Raw genomic sequence first — 27,429 nt, forward strand, 5'->3', positions numbered from 1 at the left:
GTCACTCCCATCTCCCCAGTCTCCGGCAGCACTCCGTGCTCACCCAGCCTGTGACGGAGCGTTTCTATCTCTGGCACCCGACCCCGTGGGGAGTCTCCAAGCCCAGCAGATCCCTGAGGTGTGCTCCCGCGCCGCTCCTCCCGGGGGAGGAAGGGGAGTCTCCCCGGATCTGCCACTTGTTGGGTCCCTGCCGGAGGAGCAGTGGCCTGACTGTGCCGCGGATCACTGTTTATGACAACCCCGAGCCTAGAGCCCACTCCTCGGCTCTGTCTCTGCAGCCAGCTTCCCTGCTCCAATACCTGGAAGCTCTGCCGCACTCAGGCACCCCTGGTCTTTCTGTGACCCCGAGGGTCCTGAGACCACACTGTCCCGCGAGGGTTCCAGCCCCTGCTTAGCCCCTGGAGCAACCTCCCTCAGCGGAGCCGACTTCTAAAAGTTCCGACTTTTTGCTCCGGGCTCTATCAGTTGCCAGAAGCGGCCAATGGAGGCCCCTCCCCCGCCGTCTATCTTCCCGAATATCACCTCAGATTCACTTCTCCGCAGGTCCTACCTTCCAGAAAGTGGTCGCTTTTCTGTTCAGAGAGTTGCTGCTGTTCTTTTCTTTGATCTCCTGTTGAGTTCGTATGTGTTCAGAATGGTTTGATCCCTATCTAGCTGTATTCCTGGGACCACACGAAATTTAAGTCTCCTACTCCTCTGCCATCTTGCTCCGCCCCCAAGTCCCCTTCTATTTTTGAGAATGCATATGTATTCACCTAAACAGTTTTAACCATCATTTTAAATGTTCAATAAGAGGGGACAACTCTCCTATGTTTTCCATTTGCTCCATTTATTTCCATTTTCCATTTATGTACTCCATTTTGAAATCACAACTATATCTGACTATTTTAAGAGAATATGGTGACAAATGATGAATGGATTTGAAGGCTACTGATCATTGACTGGGAAACATTAATTATAACTACATTTATTGTAATTCATGACCTCCCAAATCTATTTCAAATGTTTTACTATTGTGTTTTCTTCTTTTTCTTTTTCTTTTTTAAGATTTTTTTAAATGGTATGGAGGGGCAGAGGGAGAGGGAGAAGCAGACTCCCTGCTGAGTGGGGAGCCCCAAGAGGGGCTCAATCCCAGGACACTGGGATCATGACCTGAGCTAAAAACAGAGGCTTAACTGACTGAGCCACCCAGGCGCCCCTCCTGTTGTGTTTTCTGAATGCTCGCAGTACCATCAGATTAGGTACCTAAACTCCTACATTTTATGAATCTTTAACAATTTACCAAGTATAGAAATTATGACAATTAAATTTATCTATTTATTGATTTAAGATTTTGTTTATTTGAGAGAGAGAGAGCATGAGCAGTGGGAGGGGCAGAGGGAGAGGGAGAAGCAGACTCCCTGCTGAGCAGAGAGCCCAATGCAGGGCTTGATCCCAGGACCATGGGATCATGACCTGAGCAAAAGGCATATGCTTAACTGACTGAGCCACCCTAACAATTAAATTTATTTCAATTTCTTCTTACAAATACCATAATATTCATTTCTTTTCCTTATCACAAATAATCTAGGAAGATGTGAAGCCATTTAGAAACAAAAGAAACATTAGTTATGATAAATTCAAGTGCTGGTGGAATGGTATGTAAGCAAAACACTTCTCATCTATCCTCCTTGTCCTTCCCTAATCTAAAAGAAATTTACTGCTGGCCAGAATCACCTTTCTCAGGTGCAGATCCTATTATACCAAACACTCATTGGTTCTCACATGCATTCTGGATTTATGTCATATAACTCAAAACAACAATCAATATTATGGCTCCAACTTATCTTTCCAGTTGATATTCAAACAAACATATATGAACGCTTCCCTGATATTGTCCACACATGCCTGTGTTCATGTCTTAGCTAATGCTATTAAGAATTCCAGGCATGGGTTTTTCTAACATTTCTGGTAGTTAAAATCCAGAAATGATTTTAAACCCCATTATGAAAAGACATACCCAGTGAAGACTTTTGGATTTCCTCAACAGTTTACAAATTCTCAGGTTTTTCAATTCCAAGAGGATCTTGTTTCTTTGATGATATGTATTCCATTTAATGATATAAATTTGTGTGATTTTATTTTCTATACTTCTGTATTATATTTTCTATACTTCACACACACATATACCACCTTCCCATTACACATTTCTTAGAAACTTAGAGAATGCCTAACTCAGCTTCAGTAGATCTTCCTTTTATAAAACTTTTGGTGCACTTACAAATTAAATTGTATTGGATCATATTTCTTACTTGTACCTCTACTGGATCCATCTACAAATTCGTCTACTGGATTAGATATAACTGGCAGATCATCGCTTCTTTTAATTTTAAATAATAGAGAAAAAATAATAAAACATGGATTTTAATAGTTCTAGCCCATGCTAGGCTAACTTTAGCCAAATTTCCCACAGATGCCTCTATTGGGATTTGAGTGACCATCTTATGAATAATGACCTCAAGATCAACCCCCTGAAATTAACCTCCATGTAAAAATATATAATGAATATAAAGCATCAGAGGAATCTCATTGCAAGAACTTATCATTATTGGTGAAAGGAGAAAAGGTGCTGGGAGGAAGGTCCCACAGAAATGCTTTAATTTGTTGATGAGTGCTTAATACAATTTGTAATCTCTGAACATTTGGTAAAACCCATTTATTTTGCTGATTAGCCATTTCAGTGAGTATTTAGGGAAAAGAAATTCTCCATTCAATTCTAAAGTTATATTCAAATTCAAGCTTGATTTTTCAAGATGATTCTAAGCTAAACTGTTAAGCCTTGCCCTCTTGCTGTTTGTGATGTCTCAGTCCCCCTGTGGGAGGTCCAGATGAGAAGATAACTAATTTACACCTGGGCAGAACAACATAGAGAATGTTATATCCAGGAGAAATTTAGAGGGGGAGTAATCATATTCTCTGAGCTTTGTTTTTGTCATTTCTAAAATGAGGAATTTAAAATATAAAAATCATGAGAAGCATGTATTAAGAAACTTTGAGATCCAAAGCAAAATTTCCAACAAGTGACCTATCTTTGGTGAATTGCAAAACAAACAAATCTTCATCAAAAATAATCCTACAACCTGGACTTCCCCAGGGTCTTACAAGATGTCACATATTTCAATGGCTCTAGCCTTTGCTTGCCAATGAGGGACATTCAGCCCTCTTCCAAATTTCATTCAGTTATTTCTGGAGGTTCTTTAGAATACATCACAGGAGCTCTTAAACTGTCCTTTCCATGGTGTTGATCCTGCCTGGCTCCGGGATCTCTTGTTGAGGTCTTCTCCATTGGAGCCTCTTAAGGGCACCTCTCACTCCCACGGCATTCATTGTCCACCAGCACCAGGACTGTGCTATATCAGCCTGAAGGGTGCTGTCTCCCAAGCTCATAAATCCAGAATTATTTGAAGTGCTACCTGGACTTCTCAAAGCACTGCAATGATACTCTATGCCAAAAGAAGTATAAAGCATCTCCTCTTCTACACTCTGTCAACATGTCTCATTAAGAATAAAGCAGTACTATTTATCAGCAGTAGCAGAATAACCAACAAGTGATAAATTAAATAATGTTGATATTTAATACATTCAGTAGCAGGAAGTCTGGCTCCTCCCATTCTTTAACTCTTCTTTAGCCAGTAAGCAGTGTTTCCTCTTTTGGTCACAAAATAGCTGCAGGAGCACAAAGCTTCATATTATAACATAACGTCTATCCGGAATAATCACAAACAATATTAAAGTGAGCAAAAGAGTACTGAATGTCCTATTCCTGCACTCTTCTTAATTATACTCTTAATACATCTCAGGGAGAAAGAAAGAAGGACAAGGTAGTCATTCCTCAGACACATTTCTCTTTTTATGAAGTAAATGTTGACTGCAATTACCTCAAAATGTTATCCCTAACTTTAAGAGAGAGTGCAAAAGTATCTGGTATTTTCAAATTCTATGGTTGGAAGCTAGCAAGCAAAATGGTGGATGAGTGTGGCTTGTGCTTGCTCAGCTCACTGAGTTTCTTAGAAGAGCTCATTGAGTGTCTGCCTGGGACCTTTTTCCAGAAGTCACAGACCATGTCTCTGGAGCTTAATATCTTAGGAAAAATGTCTTAGAACTCATGCTTTTCTATAAATACTCTTCCCTCTTAGATATGTGTGCATTCCCCTGATCTTCTTCCTGAACCTCACCCTATAAATAGGCTCCTGGTAAATTAGCCACCTTAATTTATCATGAGTATCTGGTCTTGCCTGAAAAGTGGTAATGAATACAAGTTGAACTCAAGGTTGGAGTCCTGATACCCCAGTAAGAAGAGAGCAACAGCTTCTACCTGGACACAACTTGATTATTTGTCAAGAATATTAGCTTAAGAGGAATAACCTGGAATTTGTGTCCAATTCTAATAGATTAGCAATGACTAGCATGAAAAGAAAAATGCTGGGCGGGGCGTGGGGAGGACTAAAACACCTGGTTTTTAGTGGCAAATTTGCTTGACTAGAATTTAACCTCTATAGGTCTCAGATTGCTCATCTGTAAAATAAGTATTGAATTCCATAAAAACCGTGAACTTAAAGCTCAACATGACATAATTCTCTAGAAAATTAATTCATCCCTGGGCCATACATCCTTTAAAACAGAGTGGAATAAGGATCACCATTGAGCTAAACAAGAGATGTGGAGAAGCTGCCAAACATAAGGTTATTATATTTTTCTTTGCAAATGTCCCACAATCTACCCAAACTAAAATTATGATATATCAAGGCATAATAGAGAGAACACTGAGCAAGGTCTTTGCCACTAACTAGATATATAACATTAGTAAGTTACTTGTCTTATCTGAGCCTCCAGTCCAGAGGGGTTAGACTTAATGCCTAAGGTTTCTGCTGGCTCTGAAATATTATGATATAGGATGTACTTCTTTATTACTCTCATGCCTCCACTCGACTCTCAACAAGGACTTAATGTTCAAAATAACTCTTTTCTCCATTGCAATTTAAAGAGGTAAACAAAGTTTGTGACAATAAAATGAAAGCAAAGAAGACCAAAAAACACAAAATTCAATGTACTATATTTGCTTTTATCAAAAAAGTGTCTTCTCAAAGATATAATTGATCACAACACTCTACATTACCAGTTCACTATTTCTTATGGATCACCTCAAGCAGTTACCAAATGATTTTTTAAAATAAATGAAATAAAATGTTAATATTTTGGAGCTAAAATTGTATATAATATTTTCGTACATAAAAAATACACATTAAACAAAGAAATAGATGTAACTGTAATGTTGATAGAATAAAGCCAAACCTCAAAGAAGACATGTATGCTTTCATTTACATAATGTTCCAAACCAGACAAAAGTAATTTCTGATACTAGAAGTCAGAAGAGTGGTAACTGATGGGGCATAAGAGCAGAGGTATCTGTGATGCTGGAGATATTCTACTTTTTTGATCAGGATGCTGGTTATACAATTATCCTCATTTCATGGAAATAACATAAAGCTGTGCACCCGGGATTTTGTGGGTGTTTATTATACTTCAATAAAAAATATATATGGCTAGGTATTTATGTAGCTCTATTTAAGATTCACAGAATGAACAAGAGTATTCATTTTTATCATTTTAATCATTTAATCATAAATTGCTTGATCATCATTTATCATTAACCCAGAGGGGATAGATGATTAATTCACCAATAATTTTTTCTTAAAAAATACTGGGATATAATTGTAACTCTTTTGATGGAAAGACTAGTCAAGTGTGAAACTGTGCTTTGACAAATGACAAGAAATCACGAAAGTCTGTATCTGAGGACAGAAAATCACCATCTACGTCACTGTAGGCGTTGGCCACTAAATCATATCCTGGGGCCAATCAAATACACACTGTGAAACATGCAAAGAGTAAATCTCATCTTTCTTTTCTAATAAAAATTATTTCCTATGAAACAGATGCTCAAAATATATTTTGTAAGCAATAATAAAAAAATACTGGGATAAATTACATGAAGTATTTAAAGCAGTTGTCTGAGTGATGGGATTGTGGGTGGTTTTCATTTTGTTCTTTATAATTTTCTACATTTTCCAACTTTCCCATCTTGAACATGTATTAATTCTATACTAGTAAAAAATGTTATGCCAAAGAAAATAAATGAACAAAGAATAATGGTAAGAGGAGAGGTTTTCTTTTATTAGAAAGTCTCTACATATGATGGACCAATGGTAGGTAGTTATAATGTAGGAAAGATGTTAGGGTTCAAAGCCAAGAGCCAAGAAAGAATTCTTGAGACATCTTTGGTGCAAAAAGGTGGTTTTATTAAGGGACAGGACCCATGGGCAGAAAGAGCTGGGCAATTATATATTCAAGTTGATAGGGAGGAGGTTAGGGATAGCGTAAGTCTCTAAGGAATTTGGAAGCAAGGTTTTCAGGATCTTGAGGGGGCTGGCTATTGTTGGGGAAAAGTCATTTATTACTGTCTAATAAAACCTGAGTCAATGAGACCCTTCAGATGTATATCAGTGGGTCATATGCTTCGGAGGTGATTGTTAACATGTATCCTGGGGATAGAGATAAAGGAAGTTTCCAAAGAAATTTTATGTTAAAGCAGACTTACAGGATTCTGGGGGTCAGCCAAGATTGCCTTTTGCCCTTAGCAAAGTATCAATATGAAGGCAGTTGAGTCCCTAGAGGAATGGCACTGTGCCAGTTTCAAGGACGTGTCAGTGGGCTGTAAGTAGTAAGGACATTTAATTTTTCTTTTGCCTTTGTTTCCCACATCAGCTACTGAGACCAATTTATTTTTCAAGGTGAAAATTACATACTGTTGATGTTGTCTTTTCTATTTGTAGTTCTGGAATATTAACAGAAAATTTGGCACCAAAATGTAAGTGACACGATGTCATTTTTGGTGCTCACTATTTTTGTTCAACCTCAGAGTCACACAAAGAACCTTTGAAGATTCATAGAAACTATTTACCAATCTGATGCACTAGTGAAGAATCCACATTCTTGGTCTAGTTGGAACAACTCACTCATTCCGATGGCACCTAATAATCCTTTCCTTCTCTGTGTCGTGCTGGCTCGCTAGAGCATTGGGGATGCTTTGTTCTCATGTCAGTTTAGAGGAGTCTCAAATGTTAATAACATAGAATTAAATTGAGCCACCTGTGGTTGGTGTTTACCATTTTACCAAGTGGACTATTCAAATATTTAACATAGATGGAACATATAAATTATTTATGAAAAATTATGGATTATTAGTGTTACCCTTTTGCACTCCTCTCCCTTCCTCCAACTTTTCTCCTTTCTTCCATTCCTTCCCTCTGCTACCCCCCACCCCAGCTCCTCCCACCCATCAAGGTCTGCATGTTACTTGTAGATTACAAGTTTGTGATAGATCAGCCCCTTGGTCAACATGAACAAGAGTCAAGAGTAGTAGCTAATGTTATTCCCCAGGAAAGTTTGTGCTGCAAACAAACCACAAGTAAAAGTACTAATTCGAATAATTATGGCCATTATGATTATAATGTCACAGCATGGTCTTGCAGTGTTCTAAGTATCCAGAGCTGTCACATTTGCAAATAGCATAATTACACATATTAAGATTCAGAATTCTTTTACTCACTATGGAAAATAGGCCATTTCTTTATGCTCTGCAAATAAGCACATCCATACACATCCAGAATATTATGGTATCAAAGAAGCCTGACAAATATACAAAGTGAAAGAATGTAAGCAAGAAAAGAAGAGTGAAATTTTTATTAAAAAAAAATAAAAATTCACTTAAGATCTCAAGAAAGTATCCATCTGTGTACAGACTGGGTTACTTTTCTTATGTCAAGAAAATTATAGTAGTGAAAAGGACATTAATTATGATAATGCAAGTAGGCACTCTTCTGATTATTTGCAAATACCGAGGTCTTTAACTCCCTTAAGAGCCTTATGCATTAGCTACTATTGTTTCTCTGGTACTGTAGGTGAAAATACTGAAGTACACAGAGATTCAGTAATTTGCCCAAGGTCACACATAGTTAGTGGAAGAGCTGAGATTCAAATTCAGGCAGTCTGGTTCCCAAGCCTGTGTTCTTAGCTATCAGTCAACAAGTCATACATTAGCAATCTGTATGTATGTGAACCCATTCAAACTCTGAAGTAAGTAAGAGTCCTTACCGTCGTATTCAAAGAAATGTATTCATCACTGTTCCTCTATTGTTTCAATCTTGGAAGGTTTCCCTGTTTATGTTTATGACACCCAAATAGCTCATACAGACAGGGTTGACATTATATAACTATGAGGTAGATGTCGATGTGCCAATAGTAACATTTTCTTCACAAATGAAAGTTCACAAAGTACCTTTTAGGTTAGGAAGCAAGGAGTGTCTGAAGAGCTCCAGTTTTAAGTTGTGAGTGAATGAAGAATTCGAGTAGCTCCGAGCCATGTCTCTTGGTGGTTGTTCACTAACAGTTTGAGCAGCAATAGTTCAAATTAAACCTTCTTTCCTGATTGGTGTTAGATGTTTCAGTTTACCTGTTCTGATCTTTCTTGACAACTGGTTATTTAAAACATGAACATGGAACTGCTTTAGGAGAAAAGAAAAGTGATACCATGAAAATACTTTAGAACCAGTGCTTCTTCAATTTAAATGTGCCTGTGAATCTTCTAGTGGTCTTGTTAACACGCAGAGATTCTGATTTAGTAGGTATGGCAGATTGCAGATATAATCACAATTCTCCATTTCTCCTTGTGTCTGTGTGCTTTGTAATGTGACTTTGAAGCCCCTCCCAGGAAAGGATAGACTCTATTTTCCTTCTACTTGAATCTAGATTGGCCTGTGACTTGCTTTCACTGATAGAGTGTGGGAGAAGTTATATTATGCCAGTTCCATGCCTGGGCCATTTCCTTTCTTGGACCCTTACCACTAGCCTGGAACAAACCCAAGCTGGCCAACTGGAAAATAAGAGACCACATGGAAGGAAACCCAGGAACCCCAGATGAGAGCCAACCAACATTTAGTGGCAGAGGTATCTGGCTCACCTCTAGCTTACTGTAGTAGATGCATGAGGGAACCCAGCCAAGACCAGAAGAATCTCCCAGCCAACATATATACTCATGAACAATTATAGATGATTGTTGTTTTAAGGCACTGTGTCTTGTGGTAGTTTGTTACACAGTGATAGTAAACTGATGGAACAGGTCCATGATGGAGCCTGATAAGCCACACTTCTAACAAAATCCCTGGTGACACTGATGCTGCTGATGATTTGTGGACCCCACTGAGCAGCAGGGATTTGGGATGGAGCAGAAAGTTATATGTGCCAAATCTGGCCTCTAGTCTAGGCTAAGAATGTTCTTTACAACCTAAAAGGATTGTGGAGAAGAAGAAGGAGAAGGACATGGAGGAGGAAAGAGGAGGAAGCGGAGGAGGGAGAAGGAGAAACAAGAAGAGAAGAGGAAGTGATAGAGTATGTGACCTCAAGGCCTAAAATATTTACTATCTGGCACTGTAGAGAAAAAGTTCACCCAATGGTGTCCTAGGATATACTAAGAATCCTCTACAAGGTAAGATACGAATTGACTTTTTAATCTTTAGATGAACTCTGGTTTGTACATGTAAATTTTATGTCCTAACTTCTAAATACAATAGATGTTCAATACATATCTGAAGTGTTGATGGATAAAAGAATGAATGGATGCAGCAGTTTTCCTGGACACTGACATTCTGGGCAGCCATCCTTATCACCACCCTCCCATAATAATGATAGAAAAATGAAGCAAATATCTACCTGGAACAATGGTGACACAGGTTCTCCTTCAATAATGCCTCCATGCTAACGCTCCAATCTCCCTTTATGTCCTGCATGATAGGCATCAGACAGAATAGATCCCTAGGTCTCTGCTAAAGTGGACCTCCTAATAGATGTTAGCATCTCCTTGAAAGTCTCTGGTAATCCCACTCTCACATTAAAAAGTGTGGCTAAGCTGTTAGAGTGCCAGCAGAGGTGATGTCCGGGTCTAAACTCAAGTCAGAAGTGAGGTGAAGCAGAGGGAGAGAATTCCACTTCTACCTAGAGAAAGTGGTGAAGAGAATGAGGTGGTGCTGGTGAATTTCATATTTTATTGAAATATATATAAATATGTATGTGTATACACACAGACACTGGCATTGCAGGGCAGTTTGTAGAAATCATACCATACCTCACTCTACTCGAGGTATGCAAGCCTAAATTTGGTATTGGTAACAGCCTTAAGTTCTCTGTCATTTCAATTTCCTCTGCATAATCATATCAAATAGAGACCATACAATTACATGGATGTGTTAGGTCTGGGAGCCTATAACTCTGACTTGACATTTAGAGAATATTCTCATGAAAACTAAGGGACTAAAATTATGACTGAGGAAGGAGGGAAGGATGGGTTTTGGAGAAGGAGCTCTTTCTCCTAGAAGAGTTTCTGACCCAGAATATATTCAATCAATGCCCAGGGCTCTCACTGCATGACTGTTCCACTTTCTCAGCTGCCTTCTCTTAAGCCTGACACCATTTGGCTATGTTGAATTCTGCCTAAGCCTTGAGAAATCACATTTTTTTAAAAGATTTTATTCACTTATTTATTTGAGGGTGGTAGGGAGAGGAGCAGAGGGAGAGGGACAAGCAGACTCCACCCTGAGCATGGAGCCTGACTGGGGGCTCCATCTCAGGACCCTGAAATCATGACTGGAGCCGAAATTGAGTCAGACACTTAACCGACTGAGCCAACCAGGCACCCTGAGAAACTGCATTTTTAAATTGTATTATTGGCCATTTATTTATTTGACCTTGGAGAGTCCCTCATTCCTGTTTTGAATCTTGACTGTTGTGGGTGTCATCAGCCCTGAATGGGAATGTGCCCACGACTGTGGAGGCCGGGTGCTGACATCAGCCACTTACTGCATCTTCAGCTGGTGAATGTGTAACAACTGCCCTCTCTTGCCTCCAGTTCTCCTTATTAAAACAGATGCATCAAAATGCTAGTCGAAACCATAGCTAAATTCACCTGTTTAATTGGTGTGGATGTTCTGTGACTCAGTAATATCACTACATTTGAAAAAAAAAAATAAGGAAACTCCAGTAGTTCTTTTTGTGGAGAAATATACCTTGTTCAGGAAAAGTACCCAGCATGAAATTCATTAGCAGGCATGTGTGTCTGGGGAGTAGGAATGAGGAAAAGTGGTCAGGAGGAAGGGCTCACTGGTTCCCATGGAAACAAACCTAACAACCTGCCCGGCTTATTTGGTTCTATAATTTTAAGGAATTTCATTCTTAAGTGGGCTCCAAAATTCCCTGGGAGGGAGGTCTAGAACTAATTTATGAACATTATGGGCTTTTCTATTTCTCCAAAGATCAAAGCTAGCTGAGCAGAGCAGAAATAAAGATTAAGTATTTGGTGAAGCACTGGGGCTAAAGTATGAATCTATCATTCCTTTGGGAGCAAAGATTTCTTATTGTATAAAAAGCCAGAGTGAAGATAGGAGTGAGATACTGAACTTTAAAAATCCTATAGCAGCTCACTTTTCCACATTCCTGTTCTGGTTCCCTTCACTCCACTTCCCTCCCAACCTTACAAAGAGTTAACTAGCATCATTGATGTTGATAGCGTTATGATTGAGCTGAAAATTTTCACTGGTTATTGTCTCTGGCCATTTCCCTCCAATTGAGTAAATCTTGTGCCATTCATTTATTTATTTTTTTCAAAATTTTGCTTTATCATCATTATTTGTTTATTTATTTATTTACTTATTTTAGAGGAGGTGGGTGGGGGAGGGGCAGAGAGAGAGAGAATCTTAAGCAGACTCCATGCCCAGCACAAAGCCCCATGCGGGGCTCAATCCATGACCCTGAGATCATGACCCGAGCCAAAAATCAAGAGTCTGACGCTCAACCGACTGAGCCACCCAGGTACTCCCATCATCATCATATATTTAATGCATGAACCTTGCAAAATTATCCAACTACCACAGAACTATAATAAGTAACTACCATTCTCCCTCCTTCTCTCACTGTCCCTATCCTTAGACTCAGTCATTTTCAGCAGCTTACATTTTCATTTGGCCCCATGCACATATGCGACCTACACACACACACACACACACACACACACACACACATACACACGCAGATATTTCCACAGGCGAACACACATGCCTGCACACACACAGAGTAGAGTGGACATGCTTAAGACACCATTGGGATCCTCTGCAATTTACTTCTTTAATTCAACAATAAATTAGAAATCTCTTCCCAGGTCCACACAAACAGAAATTTCACAAAGGTTGCATGCACATTGTAAAATAACTGCAAAAAGTAATTAAAAGCATAGAATGAGAAGTCAATATATCCATTCATACCTCTAACCTTAATTCCACTCTCCAACTTCCAATGTCAATCTTTATATATTATAAATACACACCCATTATATATATATATAATATATATAATGCATTTTTGCCATCTGGCCTATCAATTTTTGTGAGTTCTATAGTTATTTCTTTATTTGGGGGGCTTTTAAAAATTTACAATCTGTTCAGTGAATGTAATCATATCTGTAAGTATAAACATATACTACTAACCAGGTAGCATGATTGAACTAACAGAAAATTACATGTAATCTTTTGTCATTCAACTTTACTAATCAAAGGAGAATCTTTCAAGTGTTAAAGACCAAATGTATTCTCTTTCAATTTCAGTTGAAGTCCTTTCATTTATATGGGCACAGGCAGCATGTAGAGTGTTTAAGAATATAGCTCTGGAGCTGGGCAGCCCTTGTCTCTGGCACTTACTAGCTCAGAGGACTTGAAGGAGTCACTTAAGCTCTCCGTGCCATAAACGGTGAGAACAGCAGTACCTATCTTGTTGATTGATTTTGAGATTAAATGAATTTATACATTCAAAGCATTAGTGTTTATAGGGGTTTACTATCGTGATTAATCACTGCTTCTGGACCACAATTACTTGCCAATGCTTCTCCTATCCTATGTCACCTACCTTCTTGAATTCCTTGGACTTTATAGCTTGTTTCCAACATTTTTGCTATTATAAATAAAGCATTTTTGTAAAATTTGGGGGGAAAAACAATTTTGCTTTCCGAGTAGATTAATATTCTGGCTGGATAGAGAATTTTATTTTTTTATTTTTTTAATATTTTATTTATTTGTCAGAGAGAGAGAGAGAGAGAGAGTGAGCACAAGCAGGGGGAGTGGAGTGGCAGGCAGAGGCAGAGGGAGAAGCAGGCTCCCCACTGAGCAGGGAGCCCAATGCGGGACTCGATTCCAAGACCCTGAGATTATGACCCAAGCTGAAGGCAGACGCTTCACTGACTGAACCACCCTGGTGTCGCAACTGGATAGAGAATTTTAGAATCAAATTCTTTTTTTACTCCAAACTTTGAAGACTTTATTCCATTTATTTCCTCACATTGAGTGCTCTGAGGAAAAGTATAATGCAGTCCAATTCCCTTTCCTTTCTAAATAATTTCTTTTAAATGCATTTCCCCCTGGATAATTGGTATTTTCAAATAGTTTTAGTTGTGAATATTAATTTTTTAAATTAGTTTTGTGATATGGATTCACAAGCAAATCAGGAATCTTTTTTTTCCACATTGGTTAATTTTATATTGGATGATGAAAATCTGGGAAGGAGAATTTTTTTATGAGTTCAATATTCAGAAAATTTTGTAATTTTGTATTTAATTAGATGGTTATAATATTTTTTAAACAATTTCAGGATTATTCAGAAATTATTGCAAATATATTATAAAAGAATGCTTCCCTTATAATTTTTTTTTTAAAATCAGTTTCATTTAGTAATTCCTGTTTGACCAGAACTTGGATTCAAGTTTTCATTTCATGAAGTCATCTGCGTTATGAAACCCTGGAAACCCGGCTCAGCTCATGGTATGGGCTGAGAAGTGTCTGCTCACAGTGATGAGACCACGTACACTGGGGATCCTGACCCCAAGAGTCTACTTCATGCAGGATTATTATTCAGGAGAACATGGTACAATCCTTTGCGGAGGATACGATTTTTCTGATGTTGCTTCCAAGAGATTCAGTTTCTGAAAAAGAGCTGGCACCAGCTGCTGATAATAAGGTTGAACAATTCTGGTTAATTTATTGTAGTAACCAATAATATGGAAATAAGAGAGAAGGGACTCCCCTCCTAGAGTATAACAGCTATTTCAACATTATTTACTACAATGTGTTTATCCCAATAGTAAAAACATATCATGGACAGTAATGGCATCGATGAACTCCTAGTCCCTCCCATCGAACCTGATGTCCATCACCACCAGAAAACTGGTGTAGAATTCCTACAAAAAAAAAAAGGACATTCTTCATAACCATAGTGCAACCACCAAGATAGGCAGTTAGCATTAATACACTACTATCAACTAATCTTCAGAATGCATTCAAGTTTTGCCAAAAGAAAGGATTAAGTTTAAAATTGTATATCTGTCCTATTACTGATGATGTTAACTTTGAGTACGTGGTAAAGGCATTTTCTGCCAGACTTCTCCACTACATTTTTCAAATAATAGGTATTTTGGGAGGAGGTACTTTGAAAATATATAAATATTCTGCTCTTCATAAACTTTCATTTAAACAATTTATCATGAATTCATGCTTTCCTATTTTAATCAAGGTGTTATCTACTATGATTTTTATTTGTTTTGATGCTTCAACTGTTCTCACGTGACCAATGAGAGCCTCTTCAAGGTGATTTCTCTATCCTATTGGCATGTCCTAGTCATTTTTTTGTTTTTTTTTTGGAGCACTATTGTACTTTCTGGCACAAGATGTTTCAAGCTTATATGTTTCCTGTATAAACCCCAGAATCAGCCAATTTTCCAGGGAACACTAGTTCTATTCATTGGAGAATAGCACTTAAATAACACCACCTAGGTGCAAAGTGTGCTTATTGCTTTGTACAGTTATATGGATATGCATATATATTAGAAGTGTGCATATATGGTGTATACATACCTGTTTTCATCTATATTTATGACTTTACCTGTATATGCATTGATACCATGAATTCATACCCAACCTCTAATTTCTACTTAATATCACAGGTTTATTCCAGTTTTTTTTTTTTTTTTTTTAGCTTTCCAGACTAGTAACTCCTTTCTTCCAGTATATGAAACCTGGCTCTCATTATCCTTAATGTATTTGATGTACCTCCTTATGCATAAACACTCTCTGGTGGCCACAGCAACCTTCCCTGATTCCAAGATGACCTCTTCACTCCTCCTGAGCTCTGACACCTCTTGCAGGCCACTGTCCAGGTGGTACATCGTCCAGGAATCCTTCCCATGCTGTTTAGTCTCCAGCACCCTCCCTGTTTGGCACCACCCACTCCCCATGTGAGCTCGTTCCTACCTCTCTCATCTGACACACAGTCCCTCCAGATCACCTCCCATCCCATGACCCCACAGTCCACTCACCCTTCCTTGTAGAGCCGCCATCCCCCTTGGCCGTCACCTTCCTCACCTCCTCATTTTCCTTGGGCTCCAGACATCCCATACTCTCTGTCCCTTCTGGGGGGTTATTCTTACCCTGTTCAGGGTTCTACAACTTGTGCTTGGCTATCTTTTAAAACAGACACCCTCCACTCCACACACAGACTCTGACACCCCCTCTGGTCCATCACGGCTCCTGGCTCCCTGACTCAGAGTAAACAACTTGAAGAGGGAATTGTGTACAGAGAGGAGGCATGGTAGGCGGAATAATGGTCCCTCAAAGATGTCCACGTCCTAATCCCTGGAATGTGTGAGCTTGTTTCCACACCTCCCAAAAGAGACTTTACAGATGTGATTAAGATGAAGGGCCTTGAAATGAGAGAGTGGCTTGGATTATCTGTGGGTCCAATCTAATCACAGGAGTACTTAAAATCAGAGAACCTTTCTCAGCTGAGATCAGAGCCCCCAAAACTGTAACTACAGAAGAACAGGTAGAGAGATGCAACATTGCTGGTTTAGAAGCGGGAAGAAAGGACCACAAACCAAGGAATGTGGATAGCCTCTAGAAGGTAGAAAAGGCAAGGAAACAGATTCTGCTCTAAGTCTTCAAAAAGGAATGCAAAACACAGTCCTGCTAACACCTGCAAGAACAGTGTTGGACTTCTACCCTTCAGAACACGAAGATTATCAATTCAGGTTGTTTTATGCCACTAAGTTTTTGTTAATTCATTACGGTAGCAATCAGAAACTAATACAGAAGGGGAAGAGAAGATGAGGGGACAGAAAGAACTAAATCTACTTCTTTTATTGTGGTAATTACATAGAACGTAAAATTTACCATTTTAACTATTCTTTTTTTAAAGATTTATTTATTATTTATTTGAGAGCGAGAGATACAGAACATGTGAGCTAGGGGAGAGGCAGAGGGAGAAGGAGAGAGAGAATTCTCAAGCAGACTCCCTGCTGAGTGCGGAGCCTGATACAGGGCTTGATCTCATCACCCTGAGATCATGACCTGAGCCAAAATCAAGAATCGGTCCTCAACTGTCTGAGCCACCCAGGTGCCCCCCATTTTAACTATTCTTAAGTGTGTAGTTCAGTGGCATTAAGTACATTGATACTGTTGTGCAATCTTTTCTTTTTAATTTTATTATGTTATGTTAGTCACCATACATTACATCATTAGTTTTTGATGTAGTGTTCCATGATTCATTGTTGGCATATAACACCCAATGCTCCACTCAATACGTGCCCTCTTTAATACCCATCACCAGGCTAACCCATCCCCTCACCCCCCCTCCCCTCTAGAACCCTCAGTTTGTTTCTCAGAGTCCACAGTCTCTCATGGTTCGTCTCGCAATCTTCATTACTACTCCTCTCTAAGATGTTTTCATCATCTCAAACTGAAACTCTGTACCCATTAAACAAAAGCTCCCCATTCCTTCATCCCTCCAGCCCCTGGCAACTATTCTATTTTCTGTCTCTATGAATTGGATTACTTTAGGAAACTCACATTAGTGGAATCTTACAGTATCTGTCCTGTTGTGTGTAGCTTATTGTACTTTACATGATGTTTTCTAGGTCCATCCACATAATAGCATATAATGCAATTTTGTTCCTTTTTTGGCTGAATAGTATTCTATTGTATGCATAGACCACATTTTGTTTTTCCATTCATCTGTTAATGGACATTTCGGTTATTTTCACCTTTTATTCACATTATTGTGAACAGTACTGATATGGGCATGGTTTACAAATTATTCGAGTCTCTGCTTTCACTTATTTTGTGTATGTACCCACAAGTGAAATTACTGGATCATATGGTAATTCTATTTTTATTTTTTTGAGGAAACACCATCGTGTTTTCCACAGCAGCTGCACCATACATTTACTTTTTATTCTATCCAGTAAATTGTAGATGAGTAAATAAAGCAAAGCCTAGATGGTTTATAGTAAAAACTAGCCACCATCTGAGCCATGTTTTCATCACCTTTTGGTAAGTTTCTTCCTGGAATTTGATTATATATTCCTAAATACTATGCTTATGCTGCAATTTCTTGGTGTTTTAGGTTTATATATTATTCATTGAGTTCCTTGTATGGAAAATAGGAAATTTTGCTCTTACAGTTTCCCCAAACAGTACACATGCATAAACACAATGTTCTGATGCTTCCTGTATAGATTTATCACCAATTCCTGTTAACTCTAAATTCAGTATTTTTTTTTTTTAAAGATTTTATTTATTTATTTGACAGAGAGAGAGTTAGCGAGAGCCAGAACACAAGCAGGGGGAGTGGGAGAGGGAGAAGCAGGCTTCCCGCGGAGCAGGGAGCCCGATGCGGGGCTCGATCCCAGGACCCCGGGATCATGACCTGAGCCGAAGGCAGACGCTTAACGACTGAGCCACCCAGGCGCCCCTAAATTCAGTATTTTTATTAATATAGACTATATCAATATTATCCACAGCTAAGCTAAACAGTATTATATGATGATATTTCCCTTATTGTAGAACTTCCTCTCCTCCACCCCATTCAATCCTTCACTCATCCTTTGGCTTGCTTAGTTATGCACATACCTACCTCCAGTTCAATCCTTGAAAATTTGTAAACCTTTTGGAAATTTAGGCAAACACACCAAGAATGTCTACTATTTTCATTGCCCACCCCTACCCATCACCCCCTCATCCCTCATAGGGTTATCCCTGTTCATCTGATCCACCTGGACATGCATTCCACAGCGACTGGATAGCTAGTACCCTGGGATCCCCTTGTACCAGTTTTCCAGGAAATCCTTCTTTCTCCACTTGATTGGCATTTCTCTTTCCTTGATTTGCTTCATCTTTCTTGGTTTACTTTTCTGTTATAGCCTAGGAAAATCTCCAGTAGTTCCTATAAAATGATACATGAGAGGTTCATTTTTTTTTTTTGGACAACTTAAATATTTAAAAATGTCTTTATTTTCCCATCACATTTAAATTACCTTTTCTTTTCTTTTCTTTTTGGACTAGGTATCATTCCCCTGAGAATTTCAAAGACACTTCTTCACTGTCTTCCAGCTTGTAATGTTGCTTGTGGGAGGGCAAATGCTATTCAGATTCTGGCTTTTCTCTTTTTAAATAGGAACTGTTTATTCTCTGTGTGTGTGTGTGTGTGTGTGAATGTTCGTGTGCTTGTGTGTGTGTGTGTTTGTACTATTTTTTGTGGGCTTTTCAGTTCTGAGGTACATTCTTGGATTTTTTTCTTTGATAACTTCCCCTCTTCATTTCCTCTCTTCCCTGTATCTGAAGCTCTTACTATTTGATTGTAGACTTCCTGGATTAAAACTCTAATTTTCTTTACGTGTTCTATCTTGTACGGGAGATTTTAAGAGCTTCACTTTCCAGTGGTTCTAGTGCACTTGTCATGTCTGCTATTGTAATTTTAATTTCAAGAGTTTTTAAAAATTTTTTTAAAACACATGACAGTTTTTTTGTTTCATGAATGCATTTCCTCTCCAAAATTTTACAGGATATTAGTGGTTTTTGTTTGTATTTATTACTATGGCTACTAATAGCAGTGGTGGTAATATCACTTTCTCTTGTTCCCTGCAATACCCCCGCCATGACACGAAGTTTCCGCATTATCTTATATACCATGTCAGTCACTGCCCAGCTCACAGCTTCTCATATTTTTTCTTTGGCCCCTTCTCCCTGTGCTTTTCAACCTTTTACTGTCATTTTAGAGGGTTTTAGAAGGAAGTAGAGATCAGAATATGCTTTCAATTCTCCATTTTTAACTTGAAGACAGAAAAAATGGTACCTTGTAATTTTACTCCTGAAATGTATAGGGCTCTCTGTCCATCTTGTGGTTATGAGAATTCACTGGTATGTGTCTACTCATAAATGAGTTTCATTACATTTGGCGGGGGTGGGGGGGGCTGGCCAGGAAGGGACTCTATTCTGAATTTTGTTTCTTTCTTCAGTTCAGGAAAAAAGTTCCTGCATTCCTCCATTTTCATTATTTTTTCTTCTTTCCATTGTGTCTATTCTCTCCTAGATTTCTCGTTAGATGAATGATTAACATCATTTCTGTAATAATTTCTTTTTTTTCCTAACCCTGAAAGTTTCCCTGAATTTATCTTTCATATCATTAACTTGATCTTTAATTATGTCCATTTTATTATGGATAGATATTTGTATTTCTTATTTGAATTTTGGACTTACATTAAATTCCTGTTAACAAAAGAAACACATTCTCATTGTGAAGAAGTTGGAGAACGTACTGAAAAGAATTTTAATTAATGAAAGCACTCATGCATTTTATTTATTTTATACTTTTACAAAATGGAAATACACAAGCTAGTCTCTTTAACCTTATTTTTCACTTAGCTATGTAACATTGTCATTCTTCCTCATAAATAAACGCATTGTTACTTACATTGCAATTTTTAATAGCTATGTATCATATTTTTGCTTAAATGCACCCTAATGTATTTTTCCTTTCCTATTAATAAGCATTAAGATTGCTTTAATTTTGTCTTTATCGCTAATATGTGATAATGCATATACTCATAAATAACTTTTCAGCGCTTCCCAAATGCTTTCCTTAAAATCTTTTGATATATATTGCTAGATCACCCTCCAGAAAGGTTAGACCAATTTACATTCTTATCTACAGTGCCTTCTCCTCCATATCCTTTTTGATTTCTCCGATCACTTGAGGTGAGGGGCATGAGCAATTCATTCTTGTTTCAATTTGAATTTTTTAACTATGAGCATTAGCATTCTTTTCAAATATTTATAAGTCATTTATATTGCTTCTGTTGTGAATTACCTCTTCATGCTCTTCATGTTATTTGCTCCTTTTTCATCCAATTTTCTTAATTAAATTCTTCAATTACTAAACCTAGACATTTTCTTTGCCACTGATGAAACAATGCATATGCAAATATGTATAAATTATAGAGTTCTTCCTTTCTCCTTTCATCTACACATTCCTCTCCCAAACCAGGGTGTTACCTTCCACAGCCTCCTTCCTATGGTGTACCCAGCAAGTTTGCGGAGAGGTGTTTGTTCTCACCAAATGTGACTCTTCAACTTGCTTCATTTTCAGTTAGGAAAAAACAAGCAAACAGAGCAGTCTAAAGTAGTAAAATAATAGATACCATCTAAACATTACCTCCCATCATTTACAAATATTAACATTTGGTTTGTTTTCCTGTTTTAAAGAAACAATGTTGAAGATACAGCTAGTATCTGAGTTAGTCCCGTTACCCAGCTGCTGTCCTGGCTCTGGTGTGAATGCTTCCTGGGTAAGTTCTTACACTTTACGTATATGTCGAGAGCAAATAAAAAATACACATAAAACCTCTCCTACATATGTATGTATCTATAAAAGTATACTGGGTTGTTTGGGTTTTTTTTAAAAACACATTATTTGCCAGATTGTATTTTTATTCAACATTATTATTTTTGAGATCTGTACAGAGACACAGACAAACCCACACTCACACTCGTACTCACTTTAACTTGCCTTTATGGCTCCAGATAGTATTTGATTATGCAAATATAACAAAATGTATTTATTCAACTATTGATGGTAATTTAGAGTGCTAGATGCCACTATTATTAACAAACCAGTAGTGAGAATCTTTGTACGTCTTTCCATACATACATGAAAACACTTTATAGAGTATGTTCCTAGAGGTGAAATGCTGAGCCATAGATGTGGGTATCTATTATTTTACCAGATAATGCCAAATTAACCTCATAAGCAGGTCCTTTCTTTTTTCTAACTAGATCCAAATATTGTCAAATCTTGGCATTGTCATTGTTAATTTCTATTAGCTGAGCATAAAGTAATAATGATAATATTTATTTGCTTTGTCTAATTAAAACATTGAATAGTTTTCATGTTTGCTCCACCTTGCTTTTATCACTTAACATTATAAAACAATAATAACTAAGCACATGCTAATTTAAATAGCTATTATAAGATTTATTTAATAGAGTTTGGACTGATTGAAACCTCCATCCTCAAAGATAATTTCTTCTGCATCCTTGTCAAAACTGGGTATTAAATCTCCTCTTAATAATTGCCAATTTGATGACTGAAACTTCAGTGGGCATTTTTTAATATGCATATTAATAAGCTGAGCACATTTTCATAAATTTCCTAGCTATTTCAATTCTATCTTCTGTGAATTGCCTAAATTGTGTTATTTTTCTGACTTTCTATGGGCTGTTTGCCTCTCTGATAAAATTATAGGAGTTCCTTTTATTATTATTAATTCTTAGTCACTTAATGTAATGAAAATTGTTCATGTTATCTTCTGTTTATTCTGAATATGTATCCTTCCCATTCCAAAAACATGATGGACATTAAATATGTCCATATTTTTTTGTTTATAATGGCTGCATCTTCTATGTTGCATAGAAATGTGTTTTCCACCCGAGATTATTTATATAGAATTTTTCTTTAACAGATACACCTTATTTAAAATTAACAATAACTGATAGAGCTAGAATTTGTCTTATTATGATAGAAGGTAGAGGCTTAGATTTTTTTTCTTCTATATGGCTAGATGGTTATTACAATACTATTTATTAAATAGATACATAATTTAATTTCCATTATTTTCACATTTCATGGAAATGTCACTTTTAACACAAGTTAAGTTCCCACATATGTACACACACAAACACTTTATACATATATAATATATATAGTATGTATAATATAAACATAAATATAATATGTAATAATATATTGTATATATAATGGAATATTACTCAGTCATAAAAAAGAATCAGATCTTGCCATTTGCAACAACATGGATAGACCTAGAGGGTATAATGCTAAGTGAAATAAGTCAGACAGAGAAAGACAAATACCATATGACATGATTTCACTCATATGTGGAATTTAGGGCACAAAACAAACGAACAAGGAAAGAAAAAAAGAGACAAAGAAATGGACTCAAATATAGGGAGCAAACTGGTGGTTGCCAGAGGGGATTGGGAGGATGGGTGAAATAGGCGATGAGGATTAAATGAAACAAGATGAAACCAGAGAGGGAGACAAACCATTAGAGATTCTTAATGTCAGGAAACAAACTGAGGGTTGCTGGAGTGGAGGGGGTGGGAGGGATGAGGTGGCTGGATGATGGCATTAGGGAGGGTATGTGCTATGGTGAGTGTTGTGCATTGTGTAAGACTGATGAATCACAGACCTGTACCTCTGAAACAAATAATACATTATATGTTAATTTTAAAAAAAAAGTGCACTTACGGTGATGAGCCTGAGTAACGTACAGAATTGTTGAATCATTATAGTGTATACCTTAAACTAATATAACACTGTATGTTAATTATACTTCAATAAAATAACTACTAAATTAAGATAGTCCTTGCTCCAGAGGCAATAAGCACCCTGTACTACAAGGCTGGGCATAGCTATCGTGTCTTTTTCTGTCTCTACATTTCCAGTGTGAGATTTGGAATCAGCTCCACTTTCCTTCCAGGCTCATTGCCTTCACCAGGGGCCTGTCACAAGGATAGATGATGGTTTTTTTAGAAAGGAAGATAAAAGCAGCAACAAAGATGACTGGGGGAACAGAGGTGGTGGGGTCTCACCCTCCTAGAAGATTGAATATAGTTCTGTAGTGTATTTGTAACAGAACCTGGACTGGATCGCCCAATGGAAGAACCAAGAGGCACCTGGAGATCTTGGAGGTTAGGAGGTTTATTTAATGCCGGCAGGCTCAGAGGAGAGTGATCTCCAAAGGTCTGAGCCCCGAGCACAAACAAAGGGGGTAATTTATACACTTCTACTTCCGCATACTGGGCACTCTAGGCACGTGCGCGAAGCAGGGCAGGGAGAGGAACCCAGATTGGCGTGTGCAGGAAGCAGAGCAGAGAGAAGAACCCAGAAGAGGCCCAGGGCAAGGATTGGGATTCTCTCGCTGGCTCGGTCGGCCATCTTAGGACACAGATTTCCTTTATCATTCCCCCCTTTGATGCCCCTTTAAACACCTAGTTTAGAGGGCATCATTTTCATCTTCTAAGGGGCGATAGTGAGTAAGGAGCAACTAGAGTCTGATTTTAGCAATTTGAGTAGTGATAAACCTAGTAAGGGCATTAAGAATACAAGGACCAAATGCTACTATGAGGAGAAGCGATAGGAGGGGTCTGAGAAGGGGGGTGAACCAAGCGAACCATTGTGAGAGGGATCCCACCAAGTTGTTCACTGGAGTACTTCCCACCGGCGATGTACTTGTTCCTGTAATGGGGTCAGAGTTTCTTGGACCACCCCTGACTCATTAACATAGAAACCACATTCCTCCTGTAAGAAGAGGCAGAGCCCCCCTTGTGCGGCCATGAGCAAGTCGAGCCCACGCCTGTTTTGGAGGACCACTGAGGCCTGTGAATCAAGTTGGTGCTGCAGGGCCAGGGCCGACTGAGTGAGGGTGGAAAAACCTGCCGTGGGTTGTTGAGTTAACCCCTGGTACTGAACCTGAGACATCTGGATGCCAGTGGCGCCAAGGGCAACACTTGACATGGCCAATAGGCTCACGATAAGAGGGATGGCCATGGGGGAACATCGAGGGCGGCTAGGAGGTCTCCATATGAGTGGGGCATTGCTCCTGGGGAGGACTGAAAGATCAGGTAAGAGACTGACAAGTGTGCATGATCGATTGTGCGGGTGATGCAGATGTATACACCTTGATCCCAAGCCAGAAAAGTGTTGTTAGGCGCACAGACCCGACTGTGGCCCGTGATGGGAGAGGAAGAGTTGCCATACAGTGGTACCAGAGCCAGAAAGGGATAATCTGAGGTCCCCGGTGCCGAGGTGGGAGGTCACACGGTAGATTGGTTGAGGATGACACCTAGGTAATGAATGGGACCGGGATTTATACAGATCCAGCAGTCAGACACTAGGGGTGGGTTCGAGTGGTTAAGCGCTTGGTGGGAGGTATTAATCATACCTAACAGTTGCGCTATAGATGCTTGCTACGTGTGGATGTGGGCCTCAGGGATGCGCCAGGGCGAGTTATTTTCTGTCTGACTCTGGGGGTCGCCTGTAAGGCTTGGAGTGAACATGGACTTAATCATAAATTTGGCCATGGGGTCGGTCCCCATAGGGTAATATTGACCCAACAGGAGAATGATTCCTGTAGCCCATGGTGTGGCATTGGGTTCTAAGACTGAGAGGGTGAGCGGTATACTGTGATTGTTAGGGCAAGAGGGTGGGGTGGCATTGCATGACAAGGAAATCTGGGTGTCACTGCTCTGTTTGAGGCGCCACCTGGTGGACCATTGTTCCATTTCTGGCCAAGTTGCCACCCATGACTCCCATCCCCAGGCTTGCGAGCAGAACTGAGGGCAGGTGTTTGGCTATTGAGGGGTAGGGCCCCCACAGATGTAGACATCTACCAGCCAGTAACCTGAGTGAAGGCCATGGTAGGAACACCATCTATGAGGCTCCCAGGAGGTATTAAGAATGGAGGTTAACCTTTTGTATGTGCCCATCCCAGGTGGAAGAAGTCAGTGGGGGCACCAGTGTGGGATTGAGGGGGATAAGCTGTGAAGTCCATTTGCCAGTGATGGTGATATGAGAGTTTGCCCCCTTGCCGGGCGGGGCAAGCTAGAGGCATGAGGAGGAACAGCACACCAGTTAGCAGAAGACCAGGACTGATTGGGGCCAGGAAAACCATGGTGACATGCGCTCAGGAGTAGACAGCAGAGGGCCAGTAAAAGTGGGGTCTATGACCTTAGGTAGAAGGAGCCATCATGGCTAACCTGTCAGCAGATGAAACCTGTGGATAAGTAAGTGCAGTAATACACCCTAGGGACACCCAATAAGCAATGGCAATAGCAAGCCTCTAGGGGAAAGTCCAGTCAGGAGGGGCAACAGTGTAGAGCTGGTTTCCCAAGATGAGGGAAATCACGCCGATGAGAGCCAGGGACCACGGTGAGCAAGTGTCCATCAGTCGGTGGGGTCTCGTCGAAGGTGTAGCTGGAGTGGATTCGTGAAGTCTGGCTGGACTCTCCACTGGCACGGCTCCTCGTCCGAATGATGAGCTTTCTTCACTCTGGAGTGGTGGTCCCATGGGGTGACACCTGAGACCTTGAGGGCAGTAGGGGTGGTTAGAACAACAGTGGGCCCTGTCCACTGTGGTTTGAGGGGTTCTTTCTTCCAATCTTTGACCCAAACTGAGTCCCCTATCTGGAAGGAGTGTACCTGAGACCCTAAGGAGATCGGGGCCCTCTCAATGGTGTACTTTTGTAATTTATTTAGGGTGGCCCCCAGGGCCTGAAGCTGCTCCTTTATCCCTTTATCTTCAATCTGATGTAAGTTTCCTGGAAGGCTTCCCAAGCATGGGGGAGGCTGTCCATATATTAATTCAAATGGGGAGAAACCTGATGTCCCGGGTGTGCAGCAAGCACGCAGGAGAGCTGGGGTTAGCAGATCTGGCCATGGAAGGTTAGTCTCCTGACAAAACTTCGCTAAGGTTCCCTTGAGGGTGTGATTCATTGGCTCTACTTTCCCTGAACTTTGGGGCCGGTAAGCGGTGTGGAGTCTCCAGGTGATGTTGAGAGATCTGGTCAAGACCTGTACAATGTCTGTCACAAATGTGGGTCCATTGTCACTATGGATTGTTAATGGCAGGCCGAACTGGGGCACGATCTCCCGCAAGAGGACTTTAGCTACCTCCTGGCTTTTCTCCATCCTGGTCGGGAAGGCTTCGACCCACCTAGAGTATGTGCATTCTGTTACTAGGAGATATCTGAACCCCCTGCTTGGCGGCACATCTGTGAAGTCTACCTCTAGATCTCCAAAGGGGGTTGCTCCTGTCCTCTGGACACCTGGTGGGGGCCGTGGTGCAGACTGAGCATTATTTTTAGCACATGTCATGCATTGTTCACTCGTTGCTTGGCATGGTGCTGGCAGCTGACTGATGTAGTAGTGCTTCTTGAGAAGGACTCTAATGCAGTTTGTCCCAGGAGTGAGTTGGTGGTGTTCCTTGACTAGATGCCCTCCGGTTGCTGTTGGAACGAAGATGCACCCATCTGGCATCATCCACCATCCCTTTTCATTCAGGGTGGCTCCCTCAGCCATGGCCCATTCTTTTTCCTTTTTAGTGTAACTGGGCGGAGGGACTTCTTACAGGGGTGTTAGGGTCATGGTGAGGGAAGGGGCTCTGTCCATGTCCTCACTGGCTGTGGTCTTGGCTGCCTCATCTGCCAAACGATTCCCCTGTGCTATGGGGTCGTCTCCTTCCTGGTGTCCCTTACAGTGTAGGATTGCTACTTCCTTTGGAAGCCAGACAGCTTCAAGGAGTCTCAGTATCTCCTCCTTGTTCTTGATAGCTTTTCTTGCTGTGGTTAGGAGCCCCCTTTCCTTGTAGATGACTCTGTAGATATGTACAGTAGCAAAGGCGTACCGAGAGTCAGTATAGATGTTGACTCGCTTGCCTTCACCGAGGGTGAGGACTTGGACTAAGGCATATAATTCAGCCCGTTGAGCTGACCATCCAGTTGGTAATGCCTTAGCTTCTAGGACTTCAGTGGTTGTGGTTATTGCATAAGCTACTTTCCAGGCACCCTCTTGTAGGTAACTGCTGCCATCACTGAACAGCGTGAGCTCTGGATTCTTTATGGCTCGATCCCGCAGATCTGGACGGCTTGTGTAGACTTCATCAGTCACCTCGGAGCAGTCATGGTGTGGTTCCCCCTCTTCCGTGGGGAGAAAGGTTGCTGGATTTAATGTCCTTACTGTTTTGAGGGTGACCTGTGGGTTTTCGCAGAAGAGCCCTTGGTATTGTGCTAGCCGAGAGTTGGAAAGGAAGCGGTGCCCCTGTGCGTTCATGAGGGATACAACTGCATGAGGGACCTTGACGTTAAGTTCTTGCCCCAGGGTAAGTTTGTCCAC

This window comes from Halichoerus grypus, chromosome 3, assembly GCF_964656455.1.
Source record: "Halichoerus grypus chromosome 3, mHalGry1.hap1.1, whole genome shotgun sequence".
In the NCBI taxonomy this organism is placed as follows: Eukaryota; Metazoa; Chordata; class Mammalia; order Carnivora; family Phocidae; genus Halichoerus; species Halichoerus grypus.